General features: G+C 43.0%; 1 protein-coding gene across 5 annotated transcripts in view; it reads right to left on the bottom strand.

The window, feature by feature from the left end:
* Nucleotides 1-23912, bottom strand: part of st6galnac3 (ST6 (alpha-N-acetyl-neuraminyl-2,3-beta-galactosyl-1,3)-N-acetylgalactosaminide alpha-2,6-sialyltransferase 3) — a 301233-nt gene that overhangs the window by 181725 nt on the left and 95596 nt on the right. The window lies entirely within an intron of this gene.

Here is a 23912-nt window from a genome sequence, read left to right as displayed (position 1 = left end):
TTACACCCCACCACCCCTTACCCCACATTATACCCCCCTGCCTCTTACCCCACATTACACCTCACTGCTCCTAACCCCACATTAAACTCCACTGCCCCTTACCCCACTGCCTATTAACCCACATAACTTCTCACGAGCCATTACTCTTTGATACATTCCTACTAGGAGAAACACAGTAGGTTAAAATCTTCTAGGAGAAACATTCCTACTGCCTATTACTGTTGCCTTTCCATCGTCACTCATCCCAGCACTCGCCATGAACTCTCTCACTTCCCAGACATGGACTGACCTTGTTCCAAAGCTATTTTGGTTTTGATGCAAGAGTAACCAGATATTAGATGAATTCCTGACCTACAGAAACAACAGAATCTCTGAAATTGCGGCACTTTCTCAGAGAATGGTTGATATTAGTAACTTAGAAGCAATCTTCCTGGTAACTGAGCCAAGTTGACAGTTGTCGTTAATAGGACACAGTTTCAGACTAGTTCAGATGTTGTAGTTGCTCATTCTGTCAGCTCCGAATTCTGCTCGAGGAAAGGTCCTTGTAAAAGGTAATGACCTTCACTATAGAGCAGTATTAAAGAGGAGAGATCGGGAAGTACATTAACCAGGGTCATGTAAACATTAACATGGTCTTGAAGCAGTCTGGAGAAAGTTCATAATAAGGTTGTTGCATTCTGTTAACAACTAGGAAGAAAGAATGCATTTCTTTATACAGTGCCATTAATAATTCTTAAGACATCTCAAAACGCTTCAATGCCAATGAAATTTTTTGATGTGTACTCTCTGTTGCAATGTTCAATAGGCAGCAGTCAATTATCAGACAGCAAACCCCCACAGACATTAATGAGAATCTGACTTGATGTTTCATTTTAGTGATGTTGGTTTAGAAATAAATATTAACTGTTGCATGTTTATATAGAACTCGTGTATTGCTGAGAAAGAGTCGGGCAACTTTCCATCTTGCACTCATCACGACAGTCGCAAGAAAGCCAAAATTCAAAGGGAACAGCAACTTGCACTGTATCAGTAAAATGTGCTGATTGCTTCATAGATGCACTTTGACTGGTTCAGGTGCAGTCATAGAGAATGCAACAGGGAGCTAATACTCCTCATGTTTCTGCTGTACTAAACAAAAGGCACAATGCTTGGACATGTTCCTTTTTGCCTGTAAGAAACACATGAATATGTTTATCATCATCTTTATCTAAGTCACATTTCTAGATGTGTAGCTTCTAGCTAGCATAATTGAGCTCGCTTGCAATTCTGACCGATATTCTTGAGTTGGTTGATAGTTGTAATTCTTAGCATGCTCAGAATTGTTCAACAAGTGAAGCCCAATTGTGGAATCACAACTAACCTTGATGTTTTGAGCTTTGCAAACAGTTGCTGATTGATTCAATCTGACAATCATTAGGTCACACAGCTTATGTACCCAATGTCACCTAAATATTAATCAATGTATCTGTGGAGCATCTGCGATGCTGAGAAAGTTGTGGATAGCTATTCAGTGAACTGGTCACACCATAGGTTAGAGTTGCTGAAGGAGACAGTAAGGGAAGAGTACAAAACTGGGCCAAGGCCAATTATATCAAAATTAGGCAGGAGCTGGGAAATGTGGATTGGACACAGCTATTTGAAGGGAAGTCCACATTTGAGATGTGGGAGGTTTTCAAAGATAGGTTAAAGATAGTGCAGGATAGGCATGTCCCATTGAAGGCAAAGGATAGGAAGGGCAAAATTCGTGAACCGTGGATGACAGGAGAAATTGTACAACTAGCCAAGAGGAAAAGGGAAGCGTATATAAGATCCAAACAGCTAAGAACAGAACGGGCCCTGGAAGAATATCGGAAGAGTAGGACAAGTCTTAAACGAGGAATCAAGCGGGCTAAAAGGGGTCATGAAATAGCTTTAGCGAGCAGAATTAAGGAGAATCCCAAAGCTTTTTATTCTTATATAAGAAGCAAGTGGGTAACTAGAGAAAGGATTGTCCACTAAAGGCTAACGAAGAAAGGCTGTGTGTTGAACCTGAGAGAATGGGTGAGATTCTGAATGATTACTTTACATCAGTGTTCACTGAGGAGAGGGACATGATGAATGTTGAGATTAGAGATAGATGTTTGATTAGTCTGGATCACGTTGACATAAGAAGGGAAGATGTGTTGGGTAGGCTATTAAGGTGGACAAAGAGGTTATTAAGGTGGACAAATCCCCAGGACAGGATAAGATCGATCCCAGGTTGCTGAGGGAGGTGAGAGAGGAAATAGCTGGGGTCCTGACAGATATCTTTGTGGCATCCTTAAATACAGGTGAAGTGCCGGAGGACTGGAGAGTTGCTCATGTTGTCCCTCTGTACAAGAAGGATAGTAGGGATATTCCGGGTAACTACAGACCAGTGACCCTGACATCGGTGGTGGGAAAGTTGCTGGAGAAGGTACTGAGGGATAGGATCTAGTTATATTTAGAAAAGAATGGGCTTATCAGTGATAGGCAACATGGTTTTGTGCGGGGGAGATCATGCCTTACTAACTTAATAGAGTTCTTCGAGGAAGTGACCAAGTTGATAGATGAAGGAAGGGCTGTTGATGTCATATACATGGACTTTAGTAAGGCATTTGATAAGGTTCCCCATGGTAGATTAATGGAGAAAGTGAAGCCATACGGTGTGCAGGGTGTCCTAGCTAGGTGGATAAAGAACTGGTTGAGCAACAGGAGACAGAGAGTAGTAGTTGAAGGGAGTTTCTCGAAATAGAGAAAGGTGACCAGTGGTGTTCCACAGGGGTCAGTGCTGGGGCCACTGTTGTTTGTGATATACCTAAATGATCTGGAAGAGTGAATTGTTGGTATGATCAACAAGTTTGCAGATGACACGAAGATTGGTGGAGTAGCAGAAAGCATAAGAGACTGTCAGAGAATACAGGAGGATATAGATAGACTGGAGAGTTGGGTGGAAAAGTGGCAGATGGCTTTCAATCCAGACAAATGTGAGGTGATGCATTTAGGCAAGACTAATTCTAGAGCGAATTATACAATGAACGGAAGAGCCTTGGGAAAAGTTGATGGACAGAGAGATCTGGGAGTGCAGGTCCATTGTACCCTGAAGGTTGCTGCACAGGTGGAGAGAGTGGTCAAGAAGGCATATGGTATGCTTGCCTTCATTAGACGGGGTATTGAGTATAAGAGCTGGCAAGTCATGTTAACATTGTACAAGACATTGGTTCGGTCGAATTTAGAATATTGTGTACAGTTCTGGTCGCCAGATTACCAAAAGGATGTGGACACTTTGGAGATGGTGCAGAGAAGGTTTACGGGGATGTTGCCTGGTATGGAAGGTGCTAGCTATGAAGAGAGATTGAGTAGGTTAGGTTTATTTTCATTAGAAAAAAGGAGATTGAGGGGGGACCTGATTGAGGTTTACAAAATCATGAAGGGTATAGACAGGGTGGATAGAGACAAGCTTTTTCTCAGGGTGAAGGATTCAATAATGAGAGGTCACGCTTTCAAGGTGAGAGGTGGAAAGTTTAAGGGGGATACACGCGGCAAGCACTTCACACAGAGTGCGATGGGCATTTGGAACATGTTGCCAGCAGAGGTGGAAGAGGCAGGCACGGTAGATTCATTTAAGATGTGTCTGGATAAATGCATGAGTAGGTGGGGAGCAGAGGGATACAGATGCTTAGGAATTGACCGACAGGTTTAGACAGTATATTTGGATCAGCTCAGGCTTGGAGGGACAAAGGGCCTGTTCCTGGGCTGTAAATTTTCTTTGTTCTTTGTAACGGTGAGAAATATCCTCCTCGTCAATGAAATTGTATCACTGGAAAATTTACTCCACCTGAAAACATAGATATTGGTTTAACATCTCAGATTAATGTTTTCTTAATTGTGTTTAATTGTATGCAGGCAGTGGGCATTAATTGGTGTTTAATTGGAGCATTTACAGAGCTGAAAGTGATGGGGTTTACTTAGTTTGTATATGCTTGTGATGCTTAATGATGTAAGTAAATGTGAGACAAGGTAAAGAATAGCTTTAGTTACTATCAGTCATTAACCTGCTTTAGGAAAATATCATTTAATTCAGATTTCCAGAGGATATAAACAGCAACGTTGAGAAATAAGAATTTTCTTTCTGCCTTTTACAATTTCAGCCCAAAGTTATCAAAAAGATATGCAACAAAATCTGGACAATATCTGGCCCTTGGCTGATAAATGGCACACACATCAACCCACCCTGCCACCCTGTGGCTGAACACTTCAACTCCCCCTCCCATTCCACCAAGGACATGCAGGTCCTGGGCCTCCTCCATCGTCAAACCCTAACCACCCAATGCCTGGAGGAAGAACACCTCATTTTCCACCTTGGGACCCTGCAACCACACGGGATCAATGTGGATTTCACCAGTTTACTCATTTCCCCTCCTTTCACATTATTTCAGTCCCAAGCCTCAAACTTGGCACTGCCCTCTTGACCTGTCCATAGCCTTTCCCACCTATCCTGTCCATCCTTATCTCCGACCTATCACCTTCTCCCCCATCTTCATCAATCTATCACATTCTCAGCTAACTTCCCCCCAGCCCTACCCCCTCCCATTTATTTCTCAGCCCCGCCCCCTCCCGGCCCACAAGCCTCATTCCTGATGAAGGGCTTATGCCCAAAATGTCGATTCTCCTGCACCTCAGATGTTACCTGACCTGCTGTGCTTTTCCAGCAACCCACTCTTGACTCTGATCTCCAGCATCTGCAGTCCTCACTTTCCCCTGATGAGTGGCAAGTAACATTTGCGCCACACAAATATCAGGCAATGACCATCGTCAATAGGAGACAATCTAAGCACCATCCGTTGACATTCAATAGTGATGCCATCACTGAATTCTCCCAATATCAACATCCTGGGGGGTTACCATTGATTAGAAACTCAAGTAGGCTCACCATATAAACACAGTGGCTGCAAGAGCAGGTCAGAGGCTAAGAATTCTGTGGCAAGAAACTCACCTCCCGACTCCCTAAAACCTGTGCACCATCTACAAGGCCTAAGTCAGAAGTGTGATGGAATAGTCCTCACTTGCCCCGACAGGTGTAGCTCCCACGACACTCAAGAAACTTGGCACCAAGCAGGTCAAAGCTTGATTGGCACCACATTAACAAGCATTAACTCCATTACCGACACTAAGTGGCAGCAGTGTGTACTATCTATAAGATGCACTGCAGAAATTAATCAAGACTCCTTAGAGAGCACATTCCAAATGCACAACCACTTCCATCTAGAGGGACAAGGGCAGCAGAAACATGCGAACACCATCACTTCCAAGCCGCTCACCATCCTGACTTGTGAATATATCTGCGTTACTTTATTGTCCCTGGATCAAAATCCTGAAATTCCCTTCCTAATGGCTTTGCAGGTCAACCTACAGTATGTGGGCTGCAGTGGTTCAAGAAGGCAGCTCATTCCCACCTCCTCAAGAGGCAATTAGGGATGGCAAAAATGCTGACCAGCTAGTGACACCCACATCTCATGAGTGAATAAAAAAGAATAATTTGAAAGACAGCACATCTGCTGGTGCAGCACTCCCTCAGTAATGCACTGGCAGCTCAGCGTGGGTTTTATACTAGTGTGAGGTTACACCCCATATCCTGTTAAATTAGAAGTTGTCAGCTGAGATAATGCTGATAGTTTATACACTGCCCTAAGTGCAACTGACTGGATTAAACCCTTCAGCGAGTTTGCATAGTTAAACAGCAATGATCTCAAGCCATGAGGATGTAATTACTGACAGGGGATTTGGTGTGCTGTAAGAAAGATACTAATTGATGAGAAAGGCATTCCACTCAATGGTGTTCCGGACAGGGACCATTTTCAATCAAGCTGCTTCTTAAATAGAGATTGTCAGGGTCAAGTGTCGCCCAGGATTAGTCTTTCAGTAGATGATCGCCCTCCAGTCCTGGCAGAGCAATGCTAGCACGGTACAAGAGATACCAAGAATGCAGCTGACCCAAACACCTGAACCCCAGAGCATCCACCCACAAACTGACGAGATCTGACCAAAGGTCAACAGCCTTCCCTCTGAGGGAGCGGAGATAGTCGCCCAGAACATTCTGGGGCTGGTGGGGACAGGAGAAAGTTGAGAATGAAGGATCATCCCCAGTTATGAGGAGTTTTTGTCCCAGTTACTTTGGTTATGGTGGTAGATGGGGGCATTGGGTCATGTTGAGGGGTCCGGACATGGGAAAAGCCCTAGTTTGAAGGTAATTTGCATCTAATCTATTGCCTCCTGCTGAGTTTATTTGGCGCCATGCATTTTGTTTGGCTGGAGCAACACTCCCAAAGTGCAGAGAAGCTAGGATATTATTCATGGTCTGCATTGATTATGTAGCCAGCTGGACCTTCTATGTTACATCAGAGAATCACACTGTCCCTTACAACAGCTGGAAACTTGCCCTCAATATCTCTTCGAACCTCTTTCTCTCCTCTTTACTGCTTATTTCCCTACCTATAAATATAAGCCTTTTTTATTTCTGCTGTTCCTGAAACATTTCCCATGAAAAACTACTGCCAGGTTTGCCACACAAGAAGAGTCACAGCATCTTCCAATGTAACTGGTGATATAAACGACTTTAAGAGTATTCAGCTTAACTACTCTCGGCTAAATGTGACAACAGAAATGAAGTAACCACCCCCTAGCAACAAGAAACCACTACTAATGATGTGTAATTGCGACTCCCTACGATTTGGCTAATTGGACATGAAATCTAGACGTGGAATCAAAAAAAAAGATACAAGATAATTGCCTTGTAGACAAAACTCAATTGAACTTGAAGCAGCTTTGTAGGTCACAAATCAAATTGCCCTCTGTAGCACTGACCAAAATACAGGATTAATTTGCTTGCTGCTTTAAACATTGTGACAGATTTTTGAGAAAATCTTAACACAGGACTGAAGAACATCCTGACAAAAGTGAGGACTGCAGATGCTGGAGATCAGAGTCAAGATTAGAGTGTTGCTGGAAACGCATAGCAGGTCAGGCAGCATCCGAGGAGCAGGAAAATCAGCGTTTTGGGCAAAAGCCTGATGAAGACCTTTTGCCTGAAACGTTGATTTTCCTGCTCCTCGGATGCTGCCTGACCTGCTGTGCTTTTCCAGCACAACTCTAATCTTGACTCTGAAGAACATCCCGTTTTGGATTATTCTTTGGTTGCAGTTTATTGTTTCCTCAGTCCAAGTAGTCAGGAGACAATTAACCAAATGTTCTGCCTCAGCAAACTAGGCCATGTCTGAGGCACTGTGGTCAGTGCTAGATACTGCACCTCAAGAAGATAAATGGACCCTGGAGTCCATTTATCAGAATAACGTTAAGAAGTAAATTATGCAACAGTCTGAAAAGACTTTTATTTGTACATAAATGGAGGCTGGGCTGGGCCGTCATTTATTGTCCATTCCTAGTTGCCCTTGAGAAGGTCACAAGGTGGTGAGCTGCCTTCTTGAACCACTGCAGTCCACCTGCTGGAGGTAGACCCATAATGCAGTGAGGGAAGGAATTCCAGGATTTTGATCTAGTGACAGTGAGGTAACAGGGATACAGTCAGGATAGTGTGTAAATTTGATGGTATTTACATGGAACTGCTGCCCTTGTCCTTCTAGATGGTAGCTGTCCTTCTAGGGTTAAGTAGTTGCTTTTGAAATGAATCTTGATAACTTGTTTCAGTGGATTGTGCACACTGCTAGAACCTAATGCCAGTAGGCGAGGGAGATGAGACTGTTGAAGGTGGGATCCCAACCAAGTGGACTACTTTTTCATTTTCACGGATGATGTCAAGTTTATTGAGTATCGTTGAAGCTGCACCCATCCAGACAAGTGGTGGGTATTTCATTGGACTCCTGGCTAGTTTCTTGCAGATGGTGAAAGCACTTTAGGGACACTGTAAATGAGTTACTTGCAGAATTCCTGTCTTGGATCTGTTCCACTAGCCATCCATTTAAATGGCTTGTATTCTTCCTGGATTAGAATATTGAGGCTGATCATGGGCAGGTGATGGCCTGGTGCTATTATTGCTGGACTGTTGGCCCAGATAATGTTCTGGATCCCAGGTTCAAATCCTGTCATGGCAGATGGTGGAATTGGGATTCAATAAAAATCTGGGAAAAACCCATTGGGTTCATTAATAGCCCCTTGGGAGAAAACTGCCATCCTTACCTGGTCTGGCCAACATGTGGCTCCAGACAGCAATATGAATGACTCTCAAATGCCCTTTGGGCAATAAATGAAGGCCTGACAGTGATTCCCACATCCTGTGAATGAATGAATTGTGTTGTTTAAGATGTTTAAAGAATTTGATACTTTCTTTCTTGACTTTAGTAACTCAAGTGCCAGTGCCCAGAATAATGGGGCATTTTGTCAAAGTTAGACCTCGGCTATTCGGGGATGGTACCATGAACCACACCTTCATCCCAAGGGTAATGCAACTCTCCTCAAAAAAGCTGCTGATGGTTGGGCCTCAATTGAATGTTTCTAATTGGAGATTGATTGATTTTTATGAGCTAACGATATTAAGTGTTACCGAATCAAGATTTGATCAAACTGATTGATATTTTATGGATGCCAAATCCATTTTGAAAGCAAATTCTATCCATAGCTTTCAATCTGACTGATAAATTTGAATACTCTCACTAGTGAAGAACATTATAAACAAATGGCTGAAATTCAGTGGAAATCAACCACGTGTCACTTTTATGTCAAGTTTCTCTCTGTGAACCCCCGTTAGATTTCTTACACTGTCTCCAGACCTCAAAAATAAAACAAAACATTGAGGATGCTAGAGAGCTGAAACAAAACCAAAAGTGCTGGAGAAACTCAGCAGATCTGGGAACACCTGCAGAGAGAGAGAAACAGAGTTAACTATGCAAGTCCAGTGACCCTTTTTCAGAGCTGAAGCCCTCCAATTTCTGAACTGGACCTGAAACATTTATTCTGCTTTCTCTCCACAGATGCTGCCAGACCTGCTGAGTTTCTCTTGCCCTTTCTGGTTCTGTCTCTGAAACACACTTCATCACCTACGCGCCACACCTCGATGGTGCACACCTTTAGAATCTTCCCTTTCGCCACAGGTGGATGTAATTGCCATTTCCAGAATCTAGGAGAAAGTGAGGACTGCAGATGCCGGAGATCAGAGCTGAAAAATGTGTTGCTGGAAAAGCGCAGCAGGTCAGGCAGCATCCAAGGAGCAGGAGAATCAACGTTTCGGGCATAAGCCCCTCTTCAGGGCTTATGCCCGAAACGTCGATTCTCCTGCTCCTTTGATGCTGCCTGACCTGCTGCGCTTTTCCAGCAACATATTTTTTTATTTCCCGGATCTGTAGGATTTCTGGCATTGGCTCCACCTTTAAAATGCAGTTGTACACCAGGTCAGACCCTGTCAGTCTGCATCTGCCCGACACAATTCCTCTGTCTCGAGAACTGTGCTGCAGATTACGGACAGGGGTACACTGGCAGCCTGCTCTCCCGACTGGGACCTGGAGGTCTTAGTGGGCAGGATGGTGCTCTTCCCTCAGGTCCAAAACAGGAGACCATGCTGCCAGGCTCGGGAAGCAAGGCAGCACGGTGGTTCAGTGGTTAGCACTGCTGCCTCACAGCGCCATGTACATGGGTTCGATTCCAGCCTCAGGTAACTGTGTGGAGCTTGCACATTCTTTCTGTGTCTGTGTGGGTTTCCTCCGGTTTCCTCCCACAGTCCAAAGGTGTGCAGGTCAGGTGAATTGGCCATGTTAAATTGTCCAAAGTGTGAGTTAGGTGCATTAGTCAGGGTAAATGTAGAGTAAGAGGGTAGGGGAATAGGTCTGCATGGGTTATTCTTCAGAAGGTCATTGTGGACTTGTTGGGCTGAAGGGCCTGTTTCCACACTCTCGGGATTCTATGATTCTATGTTCTATGATTGCTATTTTCACAATGGGTACACATCTGCAAGAAGTAATACCAGCTGCACAAGGTTGAGCTCCCTGTTTCGAAAATTGTGCAGAGGCTGTTGTACATCTGTGAGGCAGAGGCCTATCTGGAGAGTGTAGAAGGAGCTGATCACATCATTGGATAGCAACGTTTAGGCAGAGAGCGAATAGATGATTACCACAAGGTCTAAGATAGCCATGATGTGGAGGCGCCGATGTTGGGGACTGGGGTAGATAAAGTCAGAGGCATCAGGTTATAGTCCAACAGGTTTATTTGAAATCATAAGCTTTTGAAGCACTGCCCCTACATCAGGTGAAGTGTGAGAGAAGCACACAAGCACAGCGTTTATAGGCAGAGAGATCAAAAGATCATACAAGTGGTGTGCGCGGAGTGTCGACAGGCTGAATAATAGGTCTCTGCAGGTGATCAAGAATGTCATACGGTGTGAGTAAAGTGTCAACAGTTGAACAACAAGTGAAGGGTTGACCTATAACCCGATTCAGTGAGGCAGAGAGATAATTACAAAAAGATAAAAATAAAGTGGTGCTGGAGACAAATCAAATAATTGGAATAATATGATAGGTATAAGAATAGTATGTCAAGGGTCTAACCAAAGTAATAAGTAATCCAAAACTGTACAAATTAATTAAGGTAGAGAGATCATAACAATTTATCAAGGTGATGATGACAAAATGGACAGTAAGGAAGATTTTACAGAACAGTGTGGTGGTGTCACATGTGGTATGACATGAACCCAAGATCACAGCTGAGGTCTTGTTCATGGGTACAGAACTTGGCTATCAGTTTCTGGTTAGTGATTCTGTGTTGATTAAAAAAATACCAACTTAAAGTTAATTCTCCTGTTTCATCATTATTGAAACTTTTGAAATGGTACTGATCAGGACAGAATTGCAAGAATGCCAAATTTCAAAGGGAACAACAATTTATGGTTGCTTGATAAATCTTCCCGTGTTAAAAGTTCACTCATCAACCAATCAGCATTGCCTTCTCATACAGTGAAAATTGTTGTTCCCTGTCAGATTTGGTATTCTTGCATTCTGTCCTGAGGAGTACACAATAGAATGTTCTGAGAGCACATCTACCTTTTAGTAATACACAAGTTCTACAACTAAATGACTGTTTTTTGTGACCTTAGAAAAATCTCTTGCTGTTTTTTGAAATCTCGATATTCTTGCACCTCATTGACAAATTTTCGAAGTGCTTGGAGATATAGTGTGAGTGGTTCAAACCTCATTCAATTTGTTACTTTTCCTAATCAACAAGCTTCCATTATGTACATAGAGGCTTTAAGGGTCTTTCCCTAAGTTTCCTCTAAGTTACCGCTGTAAGTTTTGCCATCTTATAAATTTAGTGCTTACTGCAAATATTATCAATAACATGTGCGCAGTAATCCTTGACAATTCTTCAAATGCTTCAATTTAATCTGAGCTCTTCCTTGTTTCAATCTGAAGATATTTTCAATTTCCATGGGGTTTCAGTTAGAATTTTCTAAACAAACAATATGTATTTTTTTTAAGAAACCATCACATCTCAGAACTGAAATTTGGAAACTTGCTGGTTGATGTTTACTGAAATCTCGAGAATAACCTAAAAATATCAGATGGATTCAGAGATTGAAAATCAATTGAAACAGACTGCCATGTTGCGGTGTGAGATTCTCAGAATCCTCCAGCATAGCAAGAGGCCATTCAGCCCAAGGGAAAATGCCAATTCCTTTAAAATAAAAATAATCCAATCAGCCCAGTGTCACTACATTTTCCTCACAACTTTGCAAAGCTTTCCTTTTGAAGTATGGATTAATTTCCTTTTTGAAGTGACCACAGATTCACTACCCTCTGACAGAAGAAATTCCTCCCCTTCTCTATTTCAAATAGACGATCCCTTACTCAGAGGTTATCTTAGAGCAAGTGAGGACTGCAGATGGGAGATCAGAGTCGAGAGTGTGGTGCTGGAAAAGCACAGCAGGTCAGGCAGTATCCGAGGAGCAGGAGAATTGATGCTTCGGGCATAAGCCCTTCGTCGGGAATCAGGGTCGGGGCTGGGGGGGGGAGGGTAGCTGAGAATGTGATATGTGGATGAAATTGGGTGGGAAGGTGATAGGTCTGAGAGGAGGGTGGAGCTTATTGATGAAAAAGATGATGGATAGGTCAAGAGGGCAGTGCCAAGTTAGAGGCTTGGGACTGGGATAAGGTGGGGGAAGGGGAAATGAGAAAACTGGTGAAATCCACATTAATCCTGTGTGGTTGCAGGATCCCAAGGAAAATGAGGTGTTGCTCCTCCAGTTGTTGGGTGGTTAGGGTTTGGCATTGGAAGAAGCCCAGGACCTGCATGTCCTTGGTGAAGTGTTCAGCCATGAGGTAGTGGGGTTGCTTGGTGCGTGTGTCCCAGAGACCTTCCCTCTAGCCCCATCCCCCCCTCCCATTTATTTCTCAGCACCCCCGGCCCACAAGCCTCATTCCTAATGAAGGGCTTATGCCCAAAGCTTCAATTCTCCTACTCCTCGGATGCTGCCTGACCTGCTGTGCTTTTCTTGCACCACACTCTTCACTCTGAAATTATCTCCTCTGGTCTCACAATGGGAAACAGCCATTCTGCATCTATGCTGTCAAATCCTCTAAGAATCTAAAACATTTCAATGAAGTCGCGTCTCATTCTTAGAGTCAGAGACTCATAGAATTATATGGCATGAAAACAGATCCTTCAGTCTAACTCGTCCATGCTGATCAGATATCCTAAATAAATCTAGTTCCATTTCCTAGCACTTGGCCCATATCCCTCTAAAACCGTTTTTAAATGTTGTCAATGGACCAGTCTCTTCCACTTCCTTTGACAGCTCATTCCATACATGTACAACTCCTCTGCTTGAAAATGTTGCCCCTTAGGTCTCTTTTAAATCTTTCCCCTCTCACCTTAAACCTATGTCCTCTAGTTTTGGACTCCCTTATCCTGGGGAAAAGACTTAACTATTTATCCTATCCATGTCCCTCATGATTTTATAAACCTCTATAAGATCACCCCTCAGTCTCCGATGCCCCAGAGAAAACAGCCCCAGCCTGTTCAACCTCTCCTTATAGCTCAACACCTCCAACCTTGGCAAATTCCTTGTAAATCTTTGCTGAACCCTTTCAAGTTTCACAACATCCTTCCTACAGGAAGGAGACCAGAATTGCAATCAGCATTGTAAAAATGGCCTAAACAATGCCCTGTACAGCTGCAACATGACCTCCCAACTCCTATACTCAATGCTCCGACCAATAAAGGCAAGTTTACCAAACCCCTTCTTCATTATCCTGACATCCTAGGACTCCGCTTTCAAGAAGCTATGAACCTGCACCCCAAGGTCTCTTTGTTCAGCAACACTCCCCAGGACCTTACCATAAAGTGTGTAAATGCTACTCTTCTTCTTAACTCCAAGCAACTTAGGCCCAACCTACTCCAACTTTCCTCAGAAGGCAGTCTCTCCTTACTTCAGATCCATCTAGTGAACGTTCTTTGAACACCCTCCAATGCTAGTATTTCTTTCCTTCAATAAGGGGTCCAAAACCGGTCAGAGGATTCCAGCTGTTGTTGGACTAGCATCTTGTATAATTTTAGTAAGGCTTCCCTACGTTTCTTTTCCATTTGCATTGAAATAAAGGCCCCTGGTCTCTCTGCCTTCCCTATTACTGGGTGACCTTGTGATTTATGCACAAAATACTCTCAGTCCCTCTGTGCTGCAGCTTTCCGCAATCTTTTGCAGGCTGATAGGGAATCGGGACTGGGTTGCGAGTTAAGAAATAGGCAGCAGTGTTGTGGATGACTTCCAGTTTACTGACGGTAGAATTTGAGAGACCAGTCAGCAGTCCATTGGAATTGTCAAGACCAGAGGCTTTGAAGACACGGAGGACATTTGAATAGCATGTGAGCTGAGGTGGGGTGAATTTGGGCGATGTTATGGAAGTAAAGGTTGATGGTCTTAGTCATGACACCAGTACGAGATCAGAAACTCATCTCAGGCTCAAACACAATTGTAAAATCAAGCCTTGAGTTTGTGAGTGTGATAAAAAAGAAAGAGATTACATGAACAACTGCTTGAAACAGCTCAAATTAGTCGGTGCAGTTAGTGTCATTTAAGTGCCACCTAACCGACAATTATGATAAGGCGCTAATTCCAGAGGCGTGACATTGCAGAAGTTTACACAAGCACTGGGACATAAGTAGCTTATGTGGCCAGTGATTAATGGCAGCAGCATGAGTTTGATTCCTACTCCAGCTGAGGTACGTGTGATCTACCCCTTTGCTCTGGATCTGAGTGTGGAGGCATGAGGTGAATCTGACGGAAACACTGACGGAAACAGCTCAGGATGAAGCATCTGCAGCCAATAGCTGAGGGTTAGCAGGTGACAGTGTAAAAGTTAGGCGTCACCCATTTAAAACACAAATAGAGTTGTACAGCACAGAAACGGACCCATCAGTTGAACCAATCCATGCTGAACATAATCAGAATCTAAACTAAGCCTGCTCCTGGCCCATATCTCTCCAAATCTTTCCTATGCCTCACAGCGCCAGAGACTCGGGTTCAATTCCCGCCTCAGGCGACTGACTGTGTGGAGTTTGCACGTTCTCCCCATGTCTGCGTGGGTTTCCTCCGAGTGCTCCGGTTTCCTCCCACAGTCCAAAGATGTGCAGGTCAGGTGAATTGGCCATGCTAAATTGCCCGTAGTGTTAGGTAAAGGGTAAATGTAGGGGTTTGGGTGGGTTACGCTTCGGCGGGGCGGTGTGGACTTGTTGGGCCGAAGGGCCTGTTTCCATACTGTAAGTAATCTAATCTAATCTATTGATGGACTTATCCAAATGTCTTCTAAATGTGGGTAATTGACCCACATCCACTCCTTCCTCAGGAAGTTCATTCCACACACGAGCCACCCTCTGCGTAAAAACTTTGCCCCTTACGTCTTTTCAAAGTTTCTCTCCTCTCACCTTAAAAATGGTCTTGAAACCCGATAACTTCCATTCACCTTATTTATATCTCTCATTAACTTCAGTGAGGTCAACTCTCAACCTCCTATGTCCCAGTTCCAGCCTATCCAGCCTTTCTTTACATCTCAAACATTTCATACCCAGCAACATCCTGAGATGTAGAGACACTCCCAAACCCTTGCTCATATCATTGCTCATCTGAATTGGGCGAGAGCAGGGCAGTTGGAAATTAACATGAATATTGTGAAGTTGTTCACTTTGGTCGAATGAAAACACAAAGGCAGAATATTTCCTAAATAGTGAAAGTTTGGGAAGTCACCAAAAGCTAGCAGCAAGCAATTAGGAAGGTAATGTGATATGTTAGCCTTCATCATGAGGGGATTTGAGTACAGCATTTAAGATATCTCACTGCAGCCTTGGTGAGATCTCACTGGGAGTGCTGTGTTCAGTTTTATTCTCCTAGAAACAATTTATCGCCATCGAAAGAATACAACTGCAATTCACCAGATGAATCCCTGGGAAGGACAGGTTTGTTTGATGAGGAGGGACTGTGTCCATATACTCAGGAGCTTTGAAGAGTGAGAGGGGTTCTCACTGAAACTTATAAAGTTCTTCCAGTGTGGGACAGGGTGGATATAAGCAAGATGTTTCCCCTGACTGGTGACTTCACAAGTAGGGTGCATCATCACACGATAAATGTAAGCTATTTAAGAAAGAAATGAGGGGACATTTCTTGACTTAGTAGGTGGTGCATCTTTGGGATTCTCTAGCCTATAGGACTTTGGAGGTTCAATCATCGAGTATGTACATAACAGACACCAACAGATTTCTGGAAACTAATGACATCAAGGGATATCAAGATAATGGCAGCACGGTGGCTCAGTGGTTAGCGCTGCTGCCTCACAGCACCAGGACCTGGATTCGATTCCAGCCTTGGGTAACAGTCTGTGTGGAGTTTGCACATGCTCCCAGTGTCTGCATGGATTTTCTCCAGGTGCTCCAGTTTCCTCCCACAGTCCAAAAATGTGCAGGTCAGGTGAATTAGCCATGCTAAATTGACCATAGTGTTCAGGGATGCGTAGGGTAGGTGATTCAGGGGTAAATGTAGAGTAATAGGATAGGGGAATGGATCTGGATGGGTTACTCTTCAGAGGGTCGGCGTGGATTTGTTGGGCTAAATGGACTGTTTCTACACTGCAGGGATTCTACGATGATGTGGGAGATGGCATTGAGGTTGATGATCTAAGTGAATTGTGGGGCAGAATTGCCAGGCTGAATGGCCTACTGCTGTTCCTGTGTTCCTTTGCACAGAGCACTCATGAATGAATTTGTGGATGACAGACCATTGAAATTTCAAGAATGTCATTGACCTGAAATGTTCGCTCTGTTTCTCTCTCAGCAGATGCTACCATATTTGGAATACTTCATTCAGTTCTGGCCTCCCTCCAACAGGAAAGATGTTATGATACTTGAAAGGGCGCAGGAAAGATTTACAAAGATGTTTCCAGGGTTGGAGGGTTTGAGCTAGAGGGAGAGGCTGAATAGGCTGGGGCTGTTTTCTCTGGAGCATTGGTGGCTGAGGTGTGACCTTATAGAGGTTTATAAAATCATGAGGGGCACGGATAGGGCGAATTTCCTAGGTCTTCTCCCCGGGTTATGAGAGTCCAAAATTAGAGGGCATAGGTTTAAGGTGAAAGGGCAACAGTTAAAAGGGACCTAAGGGTGACTTTTTTCACGCAGAGGGTGGTGTGTGTATAGAATGAGCTGCCAGAGGAAGTGGTGGAGACTGGTACAATTACAACATGCAAAAGACATCTGCATGGGTATATGAATAGGAAGGGTTTAGAGGGATATGGGCCAAATGCTGCCAAATGGGATTAAGTTAGGCTATCTGGGCAGTATAGGCCAGTTGGACTGAAGGGTCTGTGTCCATGCTGTACAAACTCTATGACTCAAAGAAATCCTTTAAGAATTTTCAGCATTTTCTTTCTGTTTAGAAGCGTCAAGTGTTTGCCCACATCTGAGGGTGTGTTTGATCAATCTAAGCAAGTTTCTGTATAAGCTGGGAAGGTGTATAGTTGGGGACTGCACTCCTCTAATGTGCCTTCAAAGCACCTCAGAAATGTTTCCTCCCTCCTCCGCAACATGCAACATCAGCATCAGCTACACCAGTTCATGACTGGAATTGCAAATGTGCACCAGGTTTGACAAATTACAAGTTTTTGTTTTCATCTTGTGTGTTCATTCCCTCAGTTGAGTCTAGGTAAATCCTTCTGGTACCTCAAAATCCCAGATCCTTGAACCATTGACATTTGTTCATGTTCAAAAACTGCTTGGGGAGGGGGAAGGGTGGTGATGTAATCCCTCAGTAGACCATTAGTTGGTCTTACTGCCTTGGCCAGGGGCAAAACTGATAAAAGACTGCAAGTTCTTCTCTCTCTGGAAATGTTAGACATATCAGATTCTGAGACACCTTAAATCAATACATTTTCTCATTGATGCACATCGCTTTTGCTTTAAGTAGTAATCCTGCCAGAGATTTGTTTAGCACACCTCTTCATAACTTCACAGATGCTGCAAACACTTGAAGTTTCCATTTTTAAAGTGCTATGAAGGTATAAGGGGTACTGTACTTTTAAGAGAATTAAAAACTAGCAGAACTACCTGATGGAGCACCAAGTGCTCTGAATAAGGTAACAATGTAACATTTGGTCAAACAGCTAGATTAGTTAGGTTGCTTGGAGATGACAAAACAAATTCGAATTTGCCCAATTCGTTTAAATTATACCCCAAAATACCAACCTCCAATCAAGTTTGAATTGAGTATATTGGCAATCTTAAAAACCGATGAAACAATCCCATGCTTTGGGACATAAGACTGGGAAAAATTGAACAGTTGGAGGAGAACTGCCAAAGACCAACAAATGTAGGCTGCCAGTCAGATGTCTCTGAGAGGTACCTGTCTAGAGAAGGGGTTTGCACAGAGAAAAACATCGACACTGACCTGGGGAGCACATCTACAGAGGAAGATATAAAGGGAAGATTTGACAGCTAGTTGCTTTTAAAATTTGCATTTTTTGGTAAATCTTAACCAGAGGTTTTATTGGGCTAGTATTATAGAAGGGAAAAGTAAAAGATAGATTAGAGAAAGGAGTTGTAAATAATTGTTAGCTAATTATTCTCTGTTATACTTTAAGAAATAAGGTTGTTAATTTTTACTATAACGAGTTCTTGTCCTCTCGAATTTCACAGATTACTGCATGGGATAAATCTTTTCTGTGTTGCTGGTTTAAATCAAGCAGGAGGGTTTACCCTGTGTTGTAACAAAAGTCTTGATTATTCCTCTTTCTAGTTTTAAGGACTGCTCTGTAGCATCTTCCTCAGTTACTTGTATTAGAGTGTCACCCCAGTCTTGCCTTTGTTCTTAATACCCTAGCATGAAACTTGAATCTACAACCCCGTCATTCAGGGGAAAGGAAGTTCCAAACTGCGGCAGACTGACAATATCCAACTCCTCACGCAAAAAAAGTCTTCTTACTTTCCTTCCCTGATCTCTGTGTGCAGTGCACACTCTCTGTAACAAAGGACTGTAGGATTGAACTGAGTCTGTTGCAAGACTGAAATCCAGCTCTGCTGAATTTCCACTGCAGTGCTTGGTCATACACAAACCCGATATCACAAAGCAAACTCCAGGGAGCTCTTTCGTTTCATGAAATGTGGCCTAGAAGGTGAAGTACACTGCAAAGGAAACAGGAAGCTAGCTAACATGTGTCAAAATGTGAAAACTAGTGTGTTCTTTTAATCCTTGGGTTTAAAACCGTCCAAGGAACTTGTCTTTTTTCTACCTCTCTAACTTCATTTATCCCCACAATCCTCGGAGAATTTTATGTTCCTCGGATTCCAGTCACCTGCACATCCCGTTTCCTGGCTCTTCCCTCAACCACTGAAATCCGGAGTTCTGGAATTTCTCTCTTCAAGCTCTCAGCCTCGTTTCTTTGCTGTCTTTTCTCAAGATGCTCCTTTTTTACCACACCTACTGTCCCCACGTTTCCGAATGTGGCTCAGCATCAACACTCTTCCAATGCCAACCTCACCTTGGTACATTTTCATATGTGAACAATGCTACATAAATGCTTGCTATAAATTACTTTGTTGTTGCATTTAATTGTTGCACATTGCTCATGTGTCAGTCATGCCTCAGCTAGTAGTAAATGCATGATGGCAATGCCTAGTGGTGTTATTTATGAACTGTTCATCAAGAGATTCATGTAATGTTCAGGGGACCTGTGTTCAATTCCTGCCATGGTGGAACATGAATTCAATGAAAATGTTGAGAGTCTAATGATGATCATGCACACATACATATAAATCTATGGGGTGCATTTGTAGATGCATTCTATTTTGTTCAAAAAGCCCACAATTTGCAGTCAATGTGGCATTTTATAAATTCCTGCTTTGGAAATAAAACTAGTCTGCCTCCAGGTTAGCACACAGACAGTTTCTAAATAACGCCTCACACCTAAAATGCATTGTCTGACCTGAGATGTCACCTCTTTTAGATTGATAAAACTTCTTAGTTTTCTCAGGGAAGTGACCTGAAAAAATTCTGGGATTTGCATTTTAATCGATTGAAACCTGCATCTCCTTTCTAACTGATTAACGGGAGGGAGTCAGCCATCTTAGGTTTGTTCAATACATTCGAATCAGTTGTGTGACCCTTTGATCTTTTACTTACACCAGGAGGTTTCTGACACCTCCTTTCTCATTATATGCAATGAAGGAGCAGCGCTCTGAAAGATAGTGTTTAAAATAAACATGTTGGACTATAACCTGGTGTCATGTGATTTTTGACAACAATCATGAAGTTATTGTTGGTTCAATATCCTTTGGGGAAGGATGCTGCTGGTCTTATATGGTCTCTATTACATGTGACTCCACACCCACAGCAATATGGTTGACTTTTAACTGACCTCTGGCCAACAAATACTGGTCTAGCCAACAACACTTACATCCTGTGAATGAACAAGACAAATCTTGCTTTTTTTGTCGCAAGATGCTCATTTCATGACCTTCTCTGGGGCTTGAGAGAAAAATGAAATCAAAGCTTAGGCTCTAATGAAGTATTGAAGAGAGATGCTATCTGAGAGACATCAAAATCTCAAGCACAGAAAAAGGCCCTTTGGCCCATTGTGTCTGTGGAGGTCAAAAACAATCACCTAACTATTCAAATTCCATTTTCCAGCACATGGCTCACAGCCTTCTAATGACTGAGATTCGAAATTGAGTATCCTCTGTCTGCTCCATGGGTATACAAGATTTAACGGTACTATTTTGAGGAGGAGCAGGGACATTATTATCCCTGGCGTCTTGGCTAATACTTATCTCTCTATCAATATCATAGATTATCTCGTCATTTCATGTTGCTCTTTGAGACCGCTTGTTGTATGCAAATTGACTGTCATGTTCCTACATAGCAACAATGATTACACTCCAGAACTACAACATGAGCTGTGAAACGCTTTGTAACATCCTGTAGTCCCCTCAAAAGCTGACAAATGCAAGTCTTTGTTTTCTTTTCTTCCCTGGACAGTTTGGAAATGATATACTGCGCATCATCTGATAAACGTTCCTTTCTGTTCCTTAGCACTCCACCTCACCTACCCTCCTCTTCCTGAGTCGGACACCTTGCAATCCCAGTGCTCATTCTGTGCATATGAGACGTGACTGACAAATGGACAAACCAAGCTTGGGTGAAGAGGGCTTGGGAAAGCAGCCACCATAATCAAATATCCCTCCTGCCCCCGATATATTCTCTTCCACCCTCGTCCATTGGGCAGAAGATACAAAAGTTTGAAAACACGTACCAACAGATTCAAGAACAGCTTCATCCCTGCTGTTATCAGACTTATGAATGAACCTCTCATTTATTAAAGTTGATCTTTCAGCACTGTCTCTGTTGTTGTAATACTGTATTCTGCATTCTGTTCTATTACCCTGATGTACTTATGTAAGCTATGATTGTCTGGGTAGCAGGCAAAACAATACATTTCACTGTATCTCAGTGCATGTAACAATAATAAATTAAATCAAATCAAGAGAATTCCAAACCTCTACCACTCATTGTATGTAACACCTTCTCCACCTTCATGTACTTTACAGAATGCCAGCAGCAACAACTACATTATAGTAAAGTTTTAGCCAACTAAGAAACTTAAAAGAGCAATTAATCAGAAACATCAAATGAAACATCTGCTGGAAATCTGAAAAATGAAAAACAGAAAGTGTTGGAAATACTCAGCATGGCTGGCAGCAAGTGTAAAGACAGAAACAACATCTACCTTGCAACTCAAATGTGATTCTTCAACCGAATATTAACTGCTTCTCTATCCACATAGGCTGCCAGACCTGCAGAGTATTTCCAACGCTTTTGTTTTTGATTAGGCAATAATTGGACAGAGTTGAAACTGAGTGAGCATTGACGACAGCCAATGTCTGTTCCCAACAAAGAGACCTTGGCGTGCAGTTTCATAGTTCCTTGAAAGTGGAGTCTCTGGGAGACAAGGCAGTGAAGAAGGCATTTGGTATGCTTGCCTCTACTGGTCAGTGCATTGAGTATAGGAGTTTAACCAGGGTGGGAGGGATCTTTGATGATGTTGGCTGCTTTCCTGAGGCAGCGAGAAGTGTAGACGGAAGGAAGGCTAAACCGGGTTGCAATCACAACCCTCTGTAATTGCTTGTGGTCCTGGGCAGAGCAGTTGCAATCCAAGCTGTGACACATCCAGATAGAGTGCTTTCTATGGTATATCTATAAACATTGGTAAGATTTCTAGCAGTTAATGTTAGATCCGTTGCTAATTATAATTCTGAGATACACACATTTTAATTAAACAAAGGTATTAAGGAACATGGACCAAAGGCAGGTGTATGGAGTTAGGTCACAAGTCAGCTGTTGAATGGCAGAACAGTTTCTCAGGTGATCCTGTCTCTAAAACCATGGCAAAAGTGCTGGGAGAGTCCTAGCTTATAAACTGGATAGAAAAGATAACACAAAAATGACAACAGCTCATGGCATGACCAAAGTGACCCAACTGTACAGTCAGTAAGTAGACTCAGTGATTGGAGGAAGGCCCTGATTTTTAATTCTTCTCAAACTGATGGCCAGCATTCCAACTGTATTACATAAAACATGGGCATGAAATAATCGCCAATATGGACAACTGCTGTCGTTGACTGAAGAAATATCAACAGTTGCTTCTTTTTAAAAATGTGTGGCATTGCGCTCCACGGCAGGTTACTTGGGCCGATTCATGCTCAGTTCTTCAAGCAGCTGCATAAGCAGCAGAGAAACCAACATCATCTTTTTATTTAGTTTAATGACTGTGGTCGTTTCAATCTAGGCTCTGGTAACGCATCAAAAGCAGACAGTTTAATAACCCACCTCCAAACCTAAAGTACTGCAGCTAAATTATAGTCCACAGCTACCAGTCAATACACTGAAATGATAAAGTTCCCAGATTGGGTACTCCCCTCTGATAAGATTTTGTAGCATATCCAGGCAATATGTTTGTGAGAATCAACTGCAAGGAGGAGACTCATGTTTACAGTCATGATTCGGAGATGCCGGTGTTGGACTGGGGTGTACAAAGTTAAAAATCACACAACACCAGGTTATAGTCCAACAGGTTTAATTGGAAGCACACTAGCTTTCGGAGCGACGCTCCTTCATCAGGTGACAATCACCTGATGAAGGAGCGTCGCTCCGAAAGCTAGTGTGCTTCCAATTAAACCTGTTGGACTATAACCTGGTGTTGTGTGATTTTTAACCATGTTTACACTGACTTTGTTACTTCAGTCTTCAAAGCAGAGCCACAGTTTGCCAAGTAATGGGCTGAAGAAGGAGGTTGCATTTAACAGGCATGCTCTCACATTTGTCCTTCTGTGTAACCCAATGCCTCTGCTCACAGAACTGGAGCTGATGATGGATAGGTGGGTAATCCTGCCTGACTGCAGTGTTTCTAGGGCAAGAAGTGCTTCTGGCATGAGCATCTTGCACACAGCCATCTGAAATTTCTCTCCAGAGGCACTGCCTCGTTTGGTGGAGTAAGGTTTCAGTGCTGATGTTGCCCCCTGGAGTTATTTGATTAATTAAACAACATTGTTCAAATGTAAACAGGTGACAATTGGAGCTAGTGGCACAGTGGTGGTGGGTATCTATAAATCTGGGCCTAAAGTCCAGAGGTGTGTTCCATCAGAATGTGTTACTAGGCTCTTGTGGCTTAGTGGTAGTGTCACTGGCTGTGTACCTGTAGTTTCAAGTTCCATCTGCCATGGAGATATGCCACACCATGTTCAAGTAGCCTTTTTTAACTCTAGCGAGCAATAAGAGTTTGGGGCACAGTGTTAGTTTCCCTCCCTAAAGTCTGGGAAGTCTAGGCTCAAGTCCCACTTTCCCCAGAGATCTGTTGTAATGTTTCCGAACAGATTGATTAAACTAGTTAATAAGAACTGTGGATGCGGTAAATCGGAAACAAAAACAGAACTTGCTGAAAAATGCAGCACCCACAGACAGTGTTCACAGGTGCTGCCTGACCTGCTGAGCTTTTCCAGCAATTTCTGCTTTTGTTTCTGGTTAAAGTATTTATTTGTTTAGAACGGGTGGCACAGGAAGGTGAAGGGATAATAAACTATGACAAGGATAATTAATCTTGAAGTCTGATTCTCCAACAGAGTCATACAGCATGGAAACAGACCCTTCGGTCCAACTCATCCATGCTGACCAAGTTTTCTCAATTGAGGAGCTCAATGGGCACAAGCCTAGTCCCCTGTCTGTGTGGCTGAGCCAGTAACAGTGTTGTCTCTGAGGCACTGCACAGGACTGGAATTCATAATCTCATCATAATTTACTGCAGTGTTAGATAAAGTGTTCCTCAGATGAGTTGTTAACATCACTCATGGCCTCAGTGTTCAGGCCAGTGTTAAACATCCCATTATGTTCA

This window comes from Chiloscyllium plagiosum, chromosome 11 (assembly GCF_004010195.1).
Source record: "Chiloscyllium plagiosum isolate BGI_BamShark_2017 chromosome 11, ASM401019v2, whole genome shotgun sequence".
Lineage (NCBI taxonomy): Eukaryota > Metazoa > Chordata > Chondrichthyes > Orectolobiformes > Hemiscylliidae > Chiloscyllium > Chiloscyllium plagiosum.
The sequence above is the reverse complement of the archived record's forward strand: the minus strand, read 5'-3'. Positions and strand labels throughout refer to the sequence as shown.